Here is a 15289-nt window from a genome sequence, read left to right as displayed (position 1 = left end):
CAACAAACTCCTCCTTAAAAGAATCAAAGAATATTTGAACTTTAACAAATTCCTCAGTTGTTTTTGCCAACCATGCATGCCCCTTTTCATTTATGACCCTATTTAATTTAAGGCATAACAAATAGTACAATTCTTTGGCCCATTCTTCCTTGTCTTTTAATATCTATTTTTTTGGGTGCATGGGGGAAAAGCTCAAAGTTTTTGCCAAGATATTTTGAGAAATAGTTTATAATTTTCTTCTGCAATGCAATTCTTTTAGCATCAAAATTAGAGAGATCATTAGTCATGTGAAAGGTTTTTTCTATTTTCTCACAAGACAGACTAATAACTAAGAAACATAAAAGAGTGATATCGCTATCCTTGTTGTTCAATTTATTCACAATTGGCTTCAAGGAAACCTCACTACTTTTCAGCTCATTCCATATGTTCAATTTCCTTGCCAATTATTCATAAAATGTAGGCCAACCAATCTTATCTACCAGATACATTAAAAAAATTCTTATTTTGTCCTCATACTAGATATCTAATCCCACATGCAATGCCTATAGTTTTCTCTTCTCCTCTTCAAAATCCTAGGTTGTATAAAATGGAGGTCTTTATGGAGTATCTAGTATCTCTATGAGGGGAATTGACTTGAAAGGTTCAATTGGAGGATGAGGAGGATAAGTGATCTTGGGTTGGCTAGATTCTCCCACTATTATTTTTTCAAATTGCTTATCTATTTGAGCAATATAAACCTCTAATTAATGTATCATAGTTCCTCTTTCCTCATAAGCCTTTAGTACCTCTTCAAATCTAGCATTAAGTTCTAGGAACTATTTTTTGTCCTTAGCAGAAACAAAAATCTTGAAGTCCACCATCTCTTTGGTCATTTGGAACACCTTTTTACTATCTACCTCCTCTATCCTATAAACCATGAGGTTGCCTATATGTTCAACATTTGAGACTTCTTACATCCTAGATTTATCCTTTTTCTGGATAGACGATATCACTATAGCTTGATGATCATTACTGTACTTCAATCCCTTATGGTTCTAGAAGATTTTTTCTTTAGTTTTGAATTGAGTTTCTTTCAATTTTCTCACAATGTCAAAAAACATGGCATTTGCAATATCCCATTTAGGTAATATCAAGATTCTTGAATCTTTTAACAATCTTCTTCCCCCATCAAGGGATATCTATGCAAAATCCTCCATGAAACTAGCTTTAACTTCTTTAATTTCAAAGTCCTTTTTTCCAATTTTTCTTCTTTAATTATTTTACACTTGGCCTCAAAATTGTCAATCTTTCTTCTCCACAAAAATTGAGAAAATTCTCTTGACTTGACAAAACTCTCATCATCAATAAATTTCTTAGATTCCTATACTATTACAAGATCTATTTCTATACCTCTATAATCTCCAATAGTAAGAGCTAATGTTGGAATAGGAGGTTCCTTAGGCACTCCTTCTTCTATATATGTTGCTATGACTACAATATTCATCTCCCTCCCATTCGTCTCAACTATTCTCTCAAGGATACTTTTTGGAGTGGAGTCTAGGTAGGGGAGTATTCATCAACCTTAGAAGATGGTCCCTACTCCAATTTCTATTTCTTAGGTACATGTGTAGAAAGTGGGCTTTTAGAGCTTGGTCTTTTGTATTGAGGGACAAGTTGTACAATTTTGGTCACTATATACTTAGCCTTCTTCTGCAATGTGTACTACCCTAGGTTCAAAATCATCTTACTTGCCAATCTATTCTCCACCTCAATGGCCTTATTAAGGTACACTTGGATTAAAATTTCCTTCTTCTCATTCAAATTTTGCATAAACCTAGTAATGTTATCCATCAACATATCTATTTTCACACCCCAATATTTTCTATCAGCAAGGGGATCATAGTCTAGCTCAAAAGAATTTATGAAATCCAAAACCTTGCTATATAATTTCCATTTCTCCTTCCTAACTTCCTACTCTTGTAATGAGAACTTGTTCCTAAGTATATCCTCTAGATATTACACCATGTGTTTATGAGCTTTAGCTTTAGTTCTTTCTCTAAATAATTCATAAAATCCCTCCAAATGTATAAAGTGAGCATGGGATTGGGCCATTTGATATTTATCTAAAAACTTCTCCAATTGCCTCCATGCCTCTTTGACAAAAACTAAATTGTTCACAATAGTAACCTAGGGAAAGAAAGTACCTTTTGATTTTCCCAACAATTCTCTTTCTTCTACTAATCCTATCTACCACAAGAGCTCAACAATTCCTACTTTCAAAGGAACTTGATAGGGTAGCACATGTAGTTTTCCAAGAAAACCATAAACTCTAAATATAGTTGACATTGCATATGGGATGATTTCTCCCCAATTATGACTTACCATTAATTCTTTGTCATGATATTTTAGTCTAATCATTTCTAATAGAGATTGAGGTATCCTAGGGCTATCCCCTACTAACAACATTCTAAGCCTGGAGGAAAAGTACCTATCAAGTTTGACAAAACTTGCATTAGTCACCTCCCATGTCATAATTGTACTCTATAATTGGAAAATGATATTTTCTCCATCTCTTTCCAATTCCAATTTCATTTCTTTAGAGAAAAAGGTAACTCTCTTATACAAACATATGTGCATTAACATGGAGTACTAGTAGAAAGGCTTATCAACTTTAGCCTTTGCAATATCCATTAACATAGTATGAATCTCTTCTACCAAGAGAGTAGAAAAGTCAAAAATATAAATCATACCATACTCAAGGGTTTGAGCAATGATGAAGACAATAGAACTTGGGATGTGGTCTTGCTCATACAAAATATCTTGTAGAGAGAGGAATATAGAACTTGTGCTTTGGGATTGAAATACTTTCTCAACAACAACTTTGGAGTATTTGGAGTAACCAAGGGTAATTATTATGTCCTAACAAAATGCTCATGTCATGGTCCTCCCCTTAAATATACTCTCTTTGTATCATACCTAGCATGGAGGTCCTCCATATCTATCTTCACATGAACTACATTGTTAGGATTTAATTTGAAAACCACTCTAATCAATTATGGTGAAACCCTAAAAAGATTATCATTAGTGTGATTCTTTACTATCCTAGTCATTGGATCATATTTCTTTGACATTATTGCAAGAAAGTCATCATCAAAGAAAAATCCTGGGATAATTAATTTTCCAATGTCAAATTCCCATACATTATTCATAGGAGTATCAAGTCTTCTATCTACAAACCATTTATTGAAAAATTGTAAACCACTGATAGATACTTCAGCATCTCTTAACCAGTTTGCTTTGTCATAAAAACCCTCACTGCCCAATAACCTAGGGTTCTATGGTATGAATTATTTTCCCCTAGAAGGTTCATTCATGGATTGTGGTATTTTCTCTAAAAAAATATCATGCATAGACCTTTTAAAGTAATTTTTTTCCCCTAATAAACCCCTTTGTGGAGGCATGTTTAATAATTTATCTTACTGTGAAAATTCTTTCTCGATTTTCCAAAACTCCAGGTACTTACTTGATTTTCTTGTTTTTCTCCTCTAAAAATCATTAGCAGCAAATCGAAACCCTTGGAAGAATGAGCCTTTAACTCTAAAATTCTTCACTTTGTGATAATTTTGCAACTTTAGCATTTAATAATCAAAAATTGGAATCCTTATTAAAAAATTAACCTCACATGAAATATCATTGATCATAATTAATGCCCCAATAGTCATTTTTCATGTTGTGCCATGAAATTTAAAATTCAATTGTCAATTTTCAAAAATTGAATGACTTAGCTTAAAACCCAAATAATTGCATTACCCTTTTTTGAAACTGGCCACATGTCATAAGGTGCTTCCTTGTATTTTCTAAAGTTAAAGAAATTTCAAATTGGAGGAAAGCATTGATCATCAATCTTAGCAAGATCGATGATCAGGGAAAACCTTTGGAATTACTATACTTGCCTCTAAAATTTTGGGCCCACTTACCTAGTCACCCTCTAACTTATTAAACACATAGACTTCTTAGCAAATTAGAATAAGACATTTGACATGTGTTCAGACTTAGCATTAGCAAGCAACTTTTGAAATGAATGACCCCACATAGCCATGTGTTGTCAAGGTGCTTCCTCACTTTCTTTAAAACTCAAACATCTTCATAAAGTAGGAAAGCACTCATTGTCAATCCTCAAATGATCGATGGTTCTACAAGATTAAATTTTTCTAAACCCAGTTAGCAACAACATCTAATGAAATTGAGTCAACATGACATGTGTTCTAACAATTTTCAAATGTTTTGACACTTTTCCAACCTAGCGACCCATAAGAAAAATGACTTCATCAAATACACATGTCATGTAGGCACTTCACTGCATTCCATAAAGTTTTCACATCTTCAAATTGTGGGAAAGTGCTCACTGTTGATCCTTAGATGATATAGGATGCAATATTATATTGTTTAAAAATAGTCCCAATCATCTAGTTTATCTAATTAAATAGCTCAAGATTTCTAGCATGTCCTAACAATAGTCTAACAACCCTAAATTATTCTGATAGGTCCAACTTTTTTGCAACTCACAAAGGAGTTGACATAATTAGGGGCTACATGTCACCAAGGCACTTCCCTATATTTGCTAAAACTCTAACACTTTTATATTGTGGGAAAGTGCTCATCGTTGATCTTTCTTTGATCAACAGTTTGTAAAAGTAGACCATACCATAGTTAAAACACTTTCAAAGAACACTAGTGAGTCAATATGAGGTTAAAACCATGATTTAAAACAATAGTTAATAGAAAGATTCTTTTTGGAGAAGTATTTTTAAAAAATAAACATGAACAAAATAAAAATAATTTCTAAAGTGAAAAGCTTCCTGCGTATTTTCAAAATAAACCAATACTCTCCTATTTTTTGAAAACTAGGGCATAAACAATAAGAGTTTTATGAGCCTTAAGGTTTTTATCTAGGGCTTTTAATACACATTACCCCTAAATTTTTGAATCCATTGGGTTTTCACCATGAAATGTAACAAATTTATTAAATGTGAAAAACTAGGCCAACACAATAAACTAAATTAAAATATTGAAATAGGTCTATACTAAATGGTATAACAAATTATGAAGGGCTTATCTTGAAATGTGTAAGAGAAGATGCCTTTTTCCTTTAGAAATTGCAAATATAAACCTAAGATTAAATTTCAAATTATGAATTTTCAATCACAATAGAAAACCCAAAAGTCCATAATTTTCTTAGATCTCCAAGAATAGGCTGACTTGGTAGTGAAGTGTTTGAACACTTTACAAGAAGATGGACATGTTCTAGGGACAATGTAGCAAATTTTACCAACTACTTCAGAAAGATCTTGGTAAGTTATACATGTATCCACTAGAAACATTTTGGCTAGCAATTACAAGCACCTTAAGAAGAGAAGTAGCTTTAATGAAAGTCTACATGTATCCACTAGAAATGTTTCCACTAAAAAATGAACCTAAGAGAGAACACTTCAAGGGGAATAAGTACATGAAAAAAAAAGTATGAAAGGGTCTTACTATCTTTGGGGTTAGTATGCTCATATAATAATATGCAATATTATATCAAGTATGAAATATAATTATTCACCAAAATAATTAGAACTACAACACAATGGGTGAAGATCATGTAAGAGATATGAAAGAAAATCCTTTATTAGGATGACAACACAAAGACAAAAAATAATCAGTTATGTAATGTCCTAAGCATCCAAGTAGACTTCATAAGGGCACATGTATCAAAAATAGCACATAAACAACATAGAATGTAACAACATATGGAAGTAGAGATATAAAAATAGAAGAATGGTGTTGTACAAGGTAGGTGTATCCCCAAAGGAGATGATCTAGCCCCCAAAAAATAACTACACAATGGAAGAATAGAAAAAACTTAGAGATTTAGAATAATTGCAACATATATTCTTATAATAAAATCAATAGATTAACATCCAACATGTTCTGTTATAAGGCCATCTAGGTTATAGAAAAATACAAAGAAGTTACAATAATACTTTTTCAAGACCTCAACAGATCCAAACCCTAGCTAGCCCAAATCCACAATCTAGTAGAAACCACAAGAAGAATCTAAACTTGTTCTTGCAAGCCACCAAGAAACCATATTGTTTTCCAAGCTCACAGTTAGCTACAAGCTTTGTTCAACTTCACTCCTCCCATCTACTCCCTCTTCTTTATACTAAACTCCATGCTAAATGAATGACTTTGAAGACACAAGACCCTCTACTTATACTAACCAATCCAAAAATCATCCTAGCAAGTTACATTAAATAAATACTCTCATTAAATACAAACTCAAGCCACAAGTCATCCTAATAGACTAAATTAATAAATGATAAGAACAAGCCCCATGTTTATAATTCATAACTAAGTCATATGAAAACATATAAGTATATGCCCTTAGACATATATCCATGTGTCATATAGCAATCCAAATACAAGATCGTACAATCCAAATTGCATGGATCAAAGCTCATGAAAACAATCTTTAAAGCCTTCTTAGGAAATAGGAACACATTACTAGTAACCATAGAAAAGGATTTAACTCCAACACAATCATTTCAATCCTTGTGCACACATAGGATAAGATCTACCAATATACCTCAAGCATATCCCAAATCATGTGAACCATAAGTTCACAAATCCAAGCTTGATGCTCCTACATACATGATTAATGACTACTCCAAGACACTCCTGCATAAGACACCCCAAGTGCAAATAAAATATGTTCTTAAAAATTGGAAAAACATCTTTTGGGATTCAATACATAAACCCTAAATTGGTTCTTCACATACATTTCCTCTACATTGTCAACTTCTACACTCTTTCTTTTATTCCACTTTCTCAACTCCTTTCCTACAACTATAATCTCCACATCTTTCCTTCGTGTAAAAAAATTCTATTTTCCATGTTGATCTCTAACCCTTCAAGAATCCTTCAATTTAACTACCAAAACTCAAGTTCCTCCTACTAAGCTCTATAATCTGCAATAGAACCAATGGAAACTTCCTACCACCCTTCTCAATAGTAAACACATTCTTTACACAATCATGCACTTCTTTGCAATCGTACTACCAAGGTCTACCAAGTAAATGTGATAACTACTCATGTCCAAAATATCACACAATACTTGATCCACATATTTTCCAATATTAAAATCAATAAGGAAATGCTCCCTCACTTATAAATCATGTTCATCTTACATTTTATTGATCCTATAAGGACAAGGATGTCTTACTCTCTTCAAACCAAGTTTCTAAACCATCTTCTTAGCAAATAGGTTATCAATAATACCACCATCCACAATCACATTCTAGTATTTACCCCCAAACTTACATCAAGTCTTGAAAAAATTTATTATCTAACATGGTTCCATTATTTTCTTACCATGCAATACTTCTCAAACTAGAAAGTTCTCATCCTCCTAATTAGGCTAGTTCACTGATTCAACATTCTCATTCATCACAATAGCTCTTCTATCACCAACCTTATTGGGACACTAAAAATATCTATGTCCTTCTTCCCACATGTGAAACAAGTGCCCTTAAATTAACCTCTTCCTATTTTTTTCCTTTGTCCAACAAGTTTTCATTCATCCTAAACCATTGACTTTTCCTTAACATAGTGTTCCTTCTTTTCCAATCCTCGAGAATCACCTTTATGTCTTCTCCATAATTTATCTTCTTCCCTCAAAACATATTGATAAGCATTCACCCCTAAATCAATATTCATCATACCAATTGATGAGAAAAAAATTTGCCTTTATTTTGTGGTGTTTAAGATACTTTGTTGATATTCTGTTTGTCTTTGTTAAAACACTTATGGACATATGTTTACCAAACCTTTGATGAACCTATGGGGTAGAAACTATGTCATTTTTTGCTCATATTATATCTAGTATGTAGTATTTCATATAGTTATCAAAATATGTGTTCTTATGTTTGAATTTAATTTGATAAATTTTTATTTGCAAACATGATTTGTGTCATAACTAACCTATTAATGAAGACTAAAAGATGATTGGAGGGATTCAAAAGTTAGGCATCGACAACATTCAAGGAGAAGCAAGCACTAAGGAGCAACCATGGTGGAGAAAGTTGTAATGGTTCCAGAAAACACGGCAATGAATAAGGAGCTATGAAGATTCATTGCCTTCTCTACATTTACTCTATGGCAAGCGAATGTTAATACTTTATTATTCCTCCCTTAAGCCATTATTTCTTCTTTTCACCTTCAGTTGTTCTTCCTATTTTCTCTCCTACAGATTTAAAAGCTAGGACATTTACTTTTCTATTATGGAATAAAGTGTTGATCTCCTATATATGTAGGAATTGACCCTAGTGTGTAAAGTTTTTTTAGGAGTAAGAAGAAAAGTTCTAAGAGTAGACTATTATCTTTTACAGTTCTGTGTTATGTAATGAATATCTAAATGGAATGAAATAGTTTTCTTTGGCTTCTATCTTGTGTTAATAGTTTAGAGAAGCCAACCAAGGGGGGCCACTTGGGAGGTGAATTAGATTAAGATATAATAGATTTATTTTCAAGCATTAGTAGTATCTTAAGTAGAAGTAGTAAGTTCCTTCCTCTAACATCACACTCTGTGAATGTTCCTGCAGCATATGTGAGAACAATTTTAGTGGATGAGCCAAGTTGGAATATTTGTTATCTTTTTCATTGTATTTCTAGTATTCATAAAGTTAAGTGTTTTACCTTCCTGTAGCAGTAGTGTAAGTTCCTTTCCTTGCATTTTTACTTTTTTGAAGCATAAGCTTAGTGACTCATTAAGAGACCTAGTGCACATATTGTGCCGACCATTTCAAGTATATGTCCCTGGGTTGATAAGATTAAATGCACCTCATGGTGGGAAAAATAGTCCTTAGTTTGAATATATTATTCCTAAGCAAGGCCTATTGCATGACTATGATACACCTATTGTGAGGTGGTTCATTTTTGGTGCCATTGCCAGGGATGGTGTCAAGCTAGGAGCATTTTTGAGTCATAGTTTTTAGTTTGAGTTCTTTTTACTAGTTTGAAAAGCTTAATTGCATGCATCAAAGAGGAAGACAACGAGATGAACATGGCAGATTTCTTCCATGAGGATCTATTAATTTGAATGAAGAAGTTGAAGAAGAAGAGTTAAATTCTATAGTACAACTCATGATGTTGAATAGACATTCTTTTCTAAAATTACAAGAAGAAGATTCAGTACTCCAAAGTATCCTCACTAAGACTTGTGTGGTAGAGAAAGATGTATCTAAAAGCTCTGTGTTAGAATTAATCACATATGAGGAATGTCATAAGAATTGTACTTTGCTCAAAGAACCTAAAATTCTTTGTTCACTCCTCTCTTGTGAATTATAAGCAAGTCCAATATCTGAAGTTGCTATGATAGAATCCACTACTATTTTTGAATTAAGTAAAGGCCATAAATTGTACGTTAATCCCAAATTAACATCCACACAGATGGAATAGTTAAAAGGATTACTTCAAAGGCATGAGAAGGCTTTTGCATGGGACTATGGTGATATGAAAGGATTGAGCCCTACATTGTGTACTCATATAATATACATTAATGAAGGTTGTCTACCACTCCATCAACCCTAGAGAAGGATAAATCCAAACCTTAGAGAAACAGCCAAAATTGAATTGCATAAATTGCTTGATGTTGGTTTCATTTATCCTATATCTGATAGTAAATAGGTATCACCTTTGGTTATAGTGCCTAAGAAAGGAGGGAAATGGAGAATTTGTGTAGATTATAGAGAATTGAATAAGGCTACTAAAAAGAATCATTTTCATTTACCCTTCATAGACCAAGTTCTCGATACACTAGCTAGAAAAAAGTATTTCTCCTTTCTAGATGGGTATAGTGGTTATAATCAAATCAGTATTGCTCTTGAAGATCAAGATAAAACCACATTTACATGTCCATGGGGTACTTTTGCATATTCTATTTTACCATTTGGTCTATGTAATGCTCCTACAACATTTCAATAAGTAGTTATTAGTATCTTTGCTGATATATCACATATATCACATGATTGTATGGAAATCTACATGGATGACTTCACAACATTTGGAGTTACTTTTGAAGAAGCAATGATGAATCTTGAAAAGGTTTTGGTGAGATTTCAAGAACATAATTTGGCACTAAATAGTGAAAAGTGTTTCATGCTCATGCAGGAGGGCGTGGTACTTGGTCATTTCATATCTACTGTAGGAATACAAGTGGACATAGCTAAGATAGAGGTAATTCAAACATTGCCCATACCTACATAATCAAAAGATGTAAGATCCTTTCTAGGACATGTTGGATATTATAGGGATTTTATAAAACATTTCAGTAAAATAGTTAGTCCTTTGTATAAGTTACTTACAAAAGAAGCTGAATTTAGTTGGACATCTGAATGTGATGAAGCCTTCCTGTAGCTCAAGAAACTTTTTACCACAGCCCCAATTTTACAAGGCCCTAATTGGAATTTACCTTTTCACATATATATAGATACCTCTGATTATGCCATAGGTGTAGTCCTAGCACAGAAATCCAAAAATCTTGAAAATGCCATCTATTATATCAGTAAGAGTCTTCATGGCCCAGAGTTGAACTACACCATGACTAAAAAAGAATTGCTAGTAGTAGTTTATGCCCTGAACAAATTTTGGCATTACATAACTAGTTATTCCATCTATGTTCATACTGATTATGTAGCAATCAAATATCTCATGAAAAAACTTGCTATAGCAGGTAGGTTAGCAAGATGGTTACTATCGTTACAAGAATTTGACATAACCATAGTTGATAAGCCTAGGAAAGCCAATGTTGTAGCTTAATATTTATCAAGAATCCATCATGATGATACTGACACTACTCTGGTAGATGATGCATTTCTAGTTGAGCATTTGTTTCATATTGCTGTTCAAATTCCATGGTATGGAGATATTGCTAACTATATTGCAGCCAATAAAATACCAGCACTTTTTTTTTATAAGGAAAGAAAGCTACTTGTATAGAAAAGTTTCCGTTTCTCTTGGATAGATAATATTTTGTTCTATACTGGACCTGATCAAGTTATGAGAAGATGTGTAAGAGAAGATGAGACATATGAGATTCTACATGCATTTCATAATGAACCATGAGAAGGACATTTTGCAGCCAAAAGGATAGCTTTCAAAATCCTAACAACTAGTTATTATTGGCCTACACTTTATAAGGATGCAGTCAACTATACAAGGAAGTGTGACCAATGTCAAAGGATGTGTTGACAAACAAGAATAGATGAAATGCCTCTTAATCCTTAAATGGAATTCACACCATTTGAAAAATGGGGAATGGACTTCATTGGTCCAATTGATCCTCCATCCAATGGGAAGTCCTATATTCTAGTATGCACTGACTACCTAACAAAATGGGTTGAAGTTAAGGCTATGAAGCATGCCCATGATGAAAAAGTTACTGAATTCTTGTATGAAGATATTTTTACTCACTATGGTGTTCCCAAAGAGCTGATTACTAACCAAGGTGCACAATTTACTTCCAACCTGATCTCAAAATTGATGAAACAGTATAACATCAAGCACCAAAAATCTAGTCCTTATCATCCACAAGCTAATGGACAAGTAGAGGTTACAAATCATGAGATGGAAAATATTCTAACAAAAATAGTCCATTTGCATCATCAGGATTGGACCAATAGATTACAAGAAGCTGTTTGGGCTTATAGAACAACCTGGAAGACTACTATAGGATTCACACCATTTGAGCTACTATATGGAAAGGTGGCAATGCTTCCAATTGAATTTGAACATAAAACTCTATTCCATTAGATATTGACCTTCCTGTAGCACAAAGAGAGTAAAATTTGCCTTTATTTTATGGTGTTTAAGATACTTTGTTGATACTCTATTTGTCTTTATTAAAACACTTATGGACCTATGTTTACCAAACCTTTGATGAACCTATGGAGTAGAAACTATGTCATCTTTTTCTCATATTATATCTAGTATGCAGTATTTCATATAGTTATCAAAATGTGTGTTCTTATGTTTGAATTTAATTTGATAAATGTTTATTTGCAAACATGATTTGTGTCATAACTAACTTGTTAATGAAGATTAAAAGATGATTGGAGGGATTCAAAAGTTAGGCATCAACAACATTCAAGGAGAAGTGAGCGCTAAGGAGCAACTACAGTGGAGAAAATTGTAATGGTTCCAAAAAACATGGCAGTGAGTAAGGAGGAGCTATGAAGATTCATTGCCTTCTCTAAATTTACTCTGTGGTGTGTGGATGTTAAGACTTTATTATTCCCACCTTAAGCCATTATTTCTTCTTCCTGCCTTTAGTTGTTCTTCCTATTTTCTCTCCTGCAGATTTAAAGCTAGGACATTTACTTTTTTGTTATGGAATAAAGTGTTGATCTCCTATATATGTAGGAATCGACCCCAATGTGTTAAGTTCTTTTAGGAGTAAGAACAAAAGTTCTGAGAGTAGACTTTTAACTTTTACAGTTGTTTTTTATAGTTCTGTGTTATGTAATGAATATCTAAATGGAATGAAATAGTTTTCTTTGGTTCCTATCCTATGTTAATAGTATAGAGAAGAAAACCAAGGGGGCCCACTTGGGAGGTGGATTAGATTAGGATAGAATAGATTTATTTTGAAGCATTAGTAGTATCTTAAGTAGAATTAGTAAGTTCCTTCCTGTAACATCACACTTTGTGAATGTTCCTATAGCATATGTGAGAATAATTTTAGTGGATGAGCCAAGTTGGAATTTTTCTTTTCTTTTCCATTGTATTTCCAGTATTCATAGAGTTAAGTGTTTTACCTTCCTGCAGCAGTAGTGTAAGTTCTTTTCCTTGCAATTTTACTTTCCTACAACATAAGCTTAGTGACTCATTAAGAGACCTAGTGCACATACTATGTCGACCATTTCAAGTATATGTCCCTGGGTTGATAAGATTAAATGTACCTCATGGTGGGGAAAATAGTCCTTAGTTTGAATATATTATTCCTAAGCAAGGCCTAGTGCATGACTATGATACACCTATTGTGAGGCAGTTCAGCAATCTCATCCTTTATATTGAATCACAAACTATTGATATATCTAGCCACCTTTTCTTTATAAATTTCTCTATGCCTAGACCAAATTGTCAACTTGTAAAAATCCTTGGTATAATCCTTCATAGTCATATCCTTCTACTTAAAATTTTACAATCCCTTAAACAATTCAAGTTCATAATTAGTGGGAAACAACTTAGGCTTCAATTTTGTCACCATTAATCTCCACCTAGTGATCTCCATTTCACCTTCCTCTTCTCTATCTCTTTGTAATTCTTTCCATCATAAAGTGGCATGTCCTTGCAGCTTAGTTTTTGCCAACCTTTCTTTGAGTGGATATTTGTTATCCTCTACCTCAAAGTATTTTTTCAACTCACCAATCCAATCAATTAGGTCTTTAGGATTCAAACTGCCTAAGAAATGATAACCTCCATTTTGATGCTTCAATTTCATTTCAGCTCTAGATCTATCCAACTGATCAGCTCTATCTTCACCACTAGATCCACCAACCTCAAAGTCTTCATCAATTTCCTTATAACTATCTTCTATACCCATATTCCTTGGTACACCAACTATAGATCGCATGATCTTAGTGACCATATGATTCTTCATCATCTCCATCTTAAATCAAAATTCCTCTTTGACCTTCTCTACAACATCATAGAGATCTGTAATATCTCTAGGATCTAATATTCTCAGAGGGATCTTCCAAGATTTCACAAACCCTCTATAAAAAATCTACATGATCAACTTTCTCTAATGCCACCTAATGTAATACAAGATAGGTGTATCCCCAAAGGAGATGACCTAGCCCCCAAAATAAACCATATAGAAAAAGAAATAAAAAAACATTAGAGATTTAGATCAATTGCAACACATATTTCTATAATACAATCAATATATTATAGTCTAACATGTCTGGTTATAAGGCCTTCTAGATTATGACCAAATACAAAGCAATTACAATAATAATTCTACAAGACCTCACAAGATCCAAACCCTAGCTATCCTAGATCCCCAATCTGGTATAAATTCCAAGAAGAATCTAAATGTATGCTCGCAAGCCACCAATAAACCCTCTTGTTTTCCAATCCCAACTTAGCTACTAGTTCTTCTCAACTTCACTCCTCTCATTTAGTCCCTCTTTGTTATGCTAAACTCCATGTTGAATGAATGACTCTAGACTTCAAAAGGCCCTCTACTTATACCAATCAAGCCACAAGTTAGCCTAGAAAGTTACATTAAATAAAAAATCACATTCAATACACACTTAAGCCACAAGTTAGCCTAGAAAGCTACATTAAATAAACACTTACCTTAAATACACACTTAAGCCACGAGTCAACCTGATAGACTATTTTGATATGGAGCCTAATTAGACTCAGAGGTTTATTTAGCATGGTTTTCTCCCCATATTATTTCTATAGGTATTTGGGGGTAGTTCCTCCAAGATGGGGTCAAGGGGTAGCAATCCTACGGGGTCCTAGGGTAGTGCCAAAGTGTGCTCCCTATCACAATATAGGGTGGGGTTGAGGGGCAACACCCTCATGGGGGTTTTGGGGGGCAGCACCCCCAAAGACAAAAATGCCCTTATATTATAAAAGGCATCTACTACTATTTTTCCTATTTGATGACTTGTTCTAGCTCTAATTTTGTAAGTGGAAAAAGCCTATATAAAAAAGCTTAGGCTTAGGGATTTCATGATGTGATATTGTAGCTTCTTCTAGTGGTATTGAGCTATAAGGTATTATAGATTGTAATTAGGTTGTAATCATTGGATAATAATAATATTGATCTTGTTGTTGGTGGATGTAGCCCAAGGATTGTTCGAACTATGTTAAATCTTGGTATCTTGTGTTCTCTTTTATGCTATCTACTATTTTCTAGTATTGGTTATTGTTGATCTCAGATTGGTTTTGACAATTCAGTGTCAACACACTTAAGTCATTTATTAAGTTCATGCCAAACTTTTAATATATGTCAAGTATAGTATGTAAATATAGACTATGTCAACTTGCACTAAGTGTTGAGGTACTCATGTGCCAAGTCACTTATGTGTTGAGCAGACAATAAATGCCAAGTGATTCAAGTGTTGAGTAAACAATAGATGTCGAGTAGTTTAGAGTGCCTAAATATATGCAATTGTGAAGGCATATAAGGAAAGAATTATGGATGCCACTAACCTTCCAACCTCCTACCCTTCTTTTGCCCCTGTATGAA

The sequence above is a fragment of the Cupressus sempervirens genome, chromosome 1 (assembly GCF_028749045.1).
Source record: "Cupressus sempervirens isolate cs-2001-9-10 chromosome 1, ASM2874904v1, whole genome shotgun sequence".
Lineage (NCBI taxonomy): Eukaryota > Viridiplantae > Streptophyta > Pinopsida > Cupressales > Cupressaceae > Cupressus > Cupressus sempervirens.
This window is presented reverse-complemented; position numbering follows the sequence as displayed.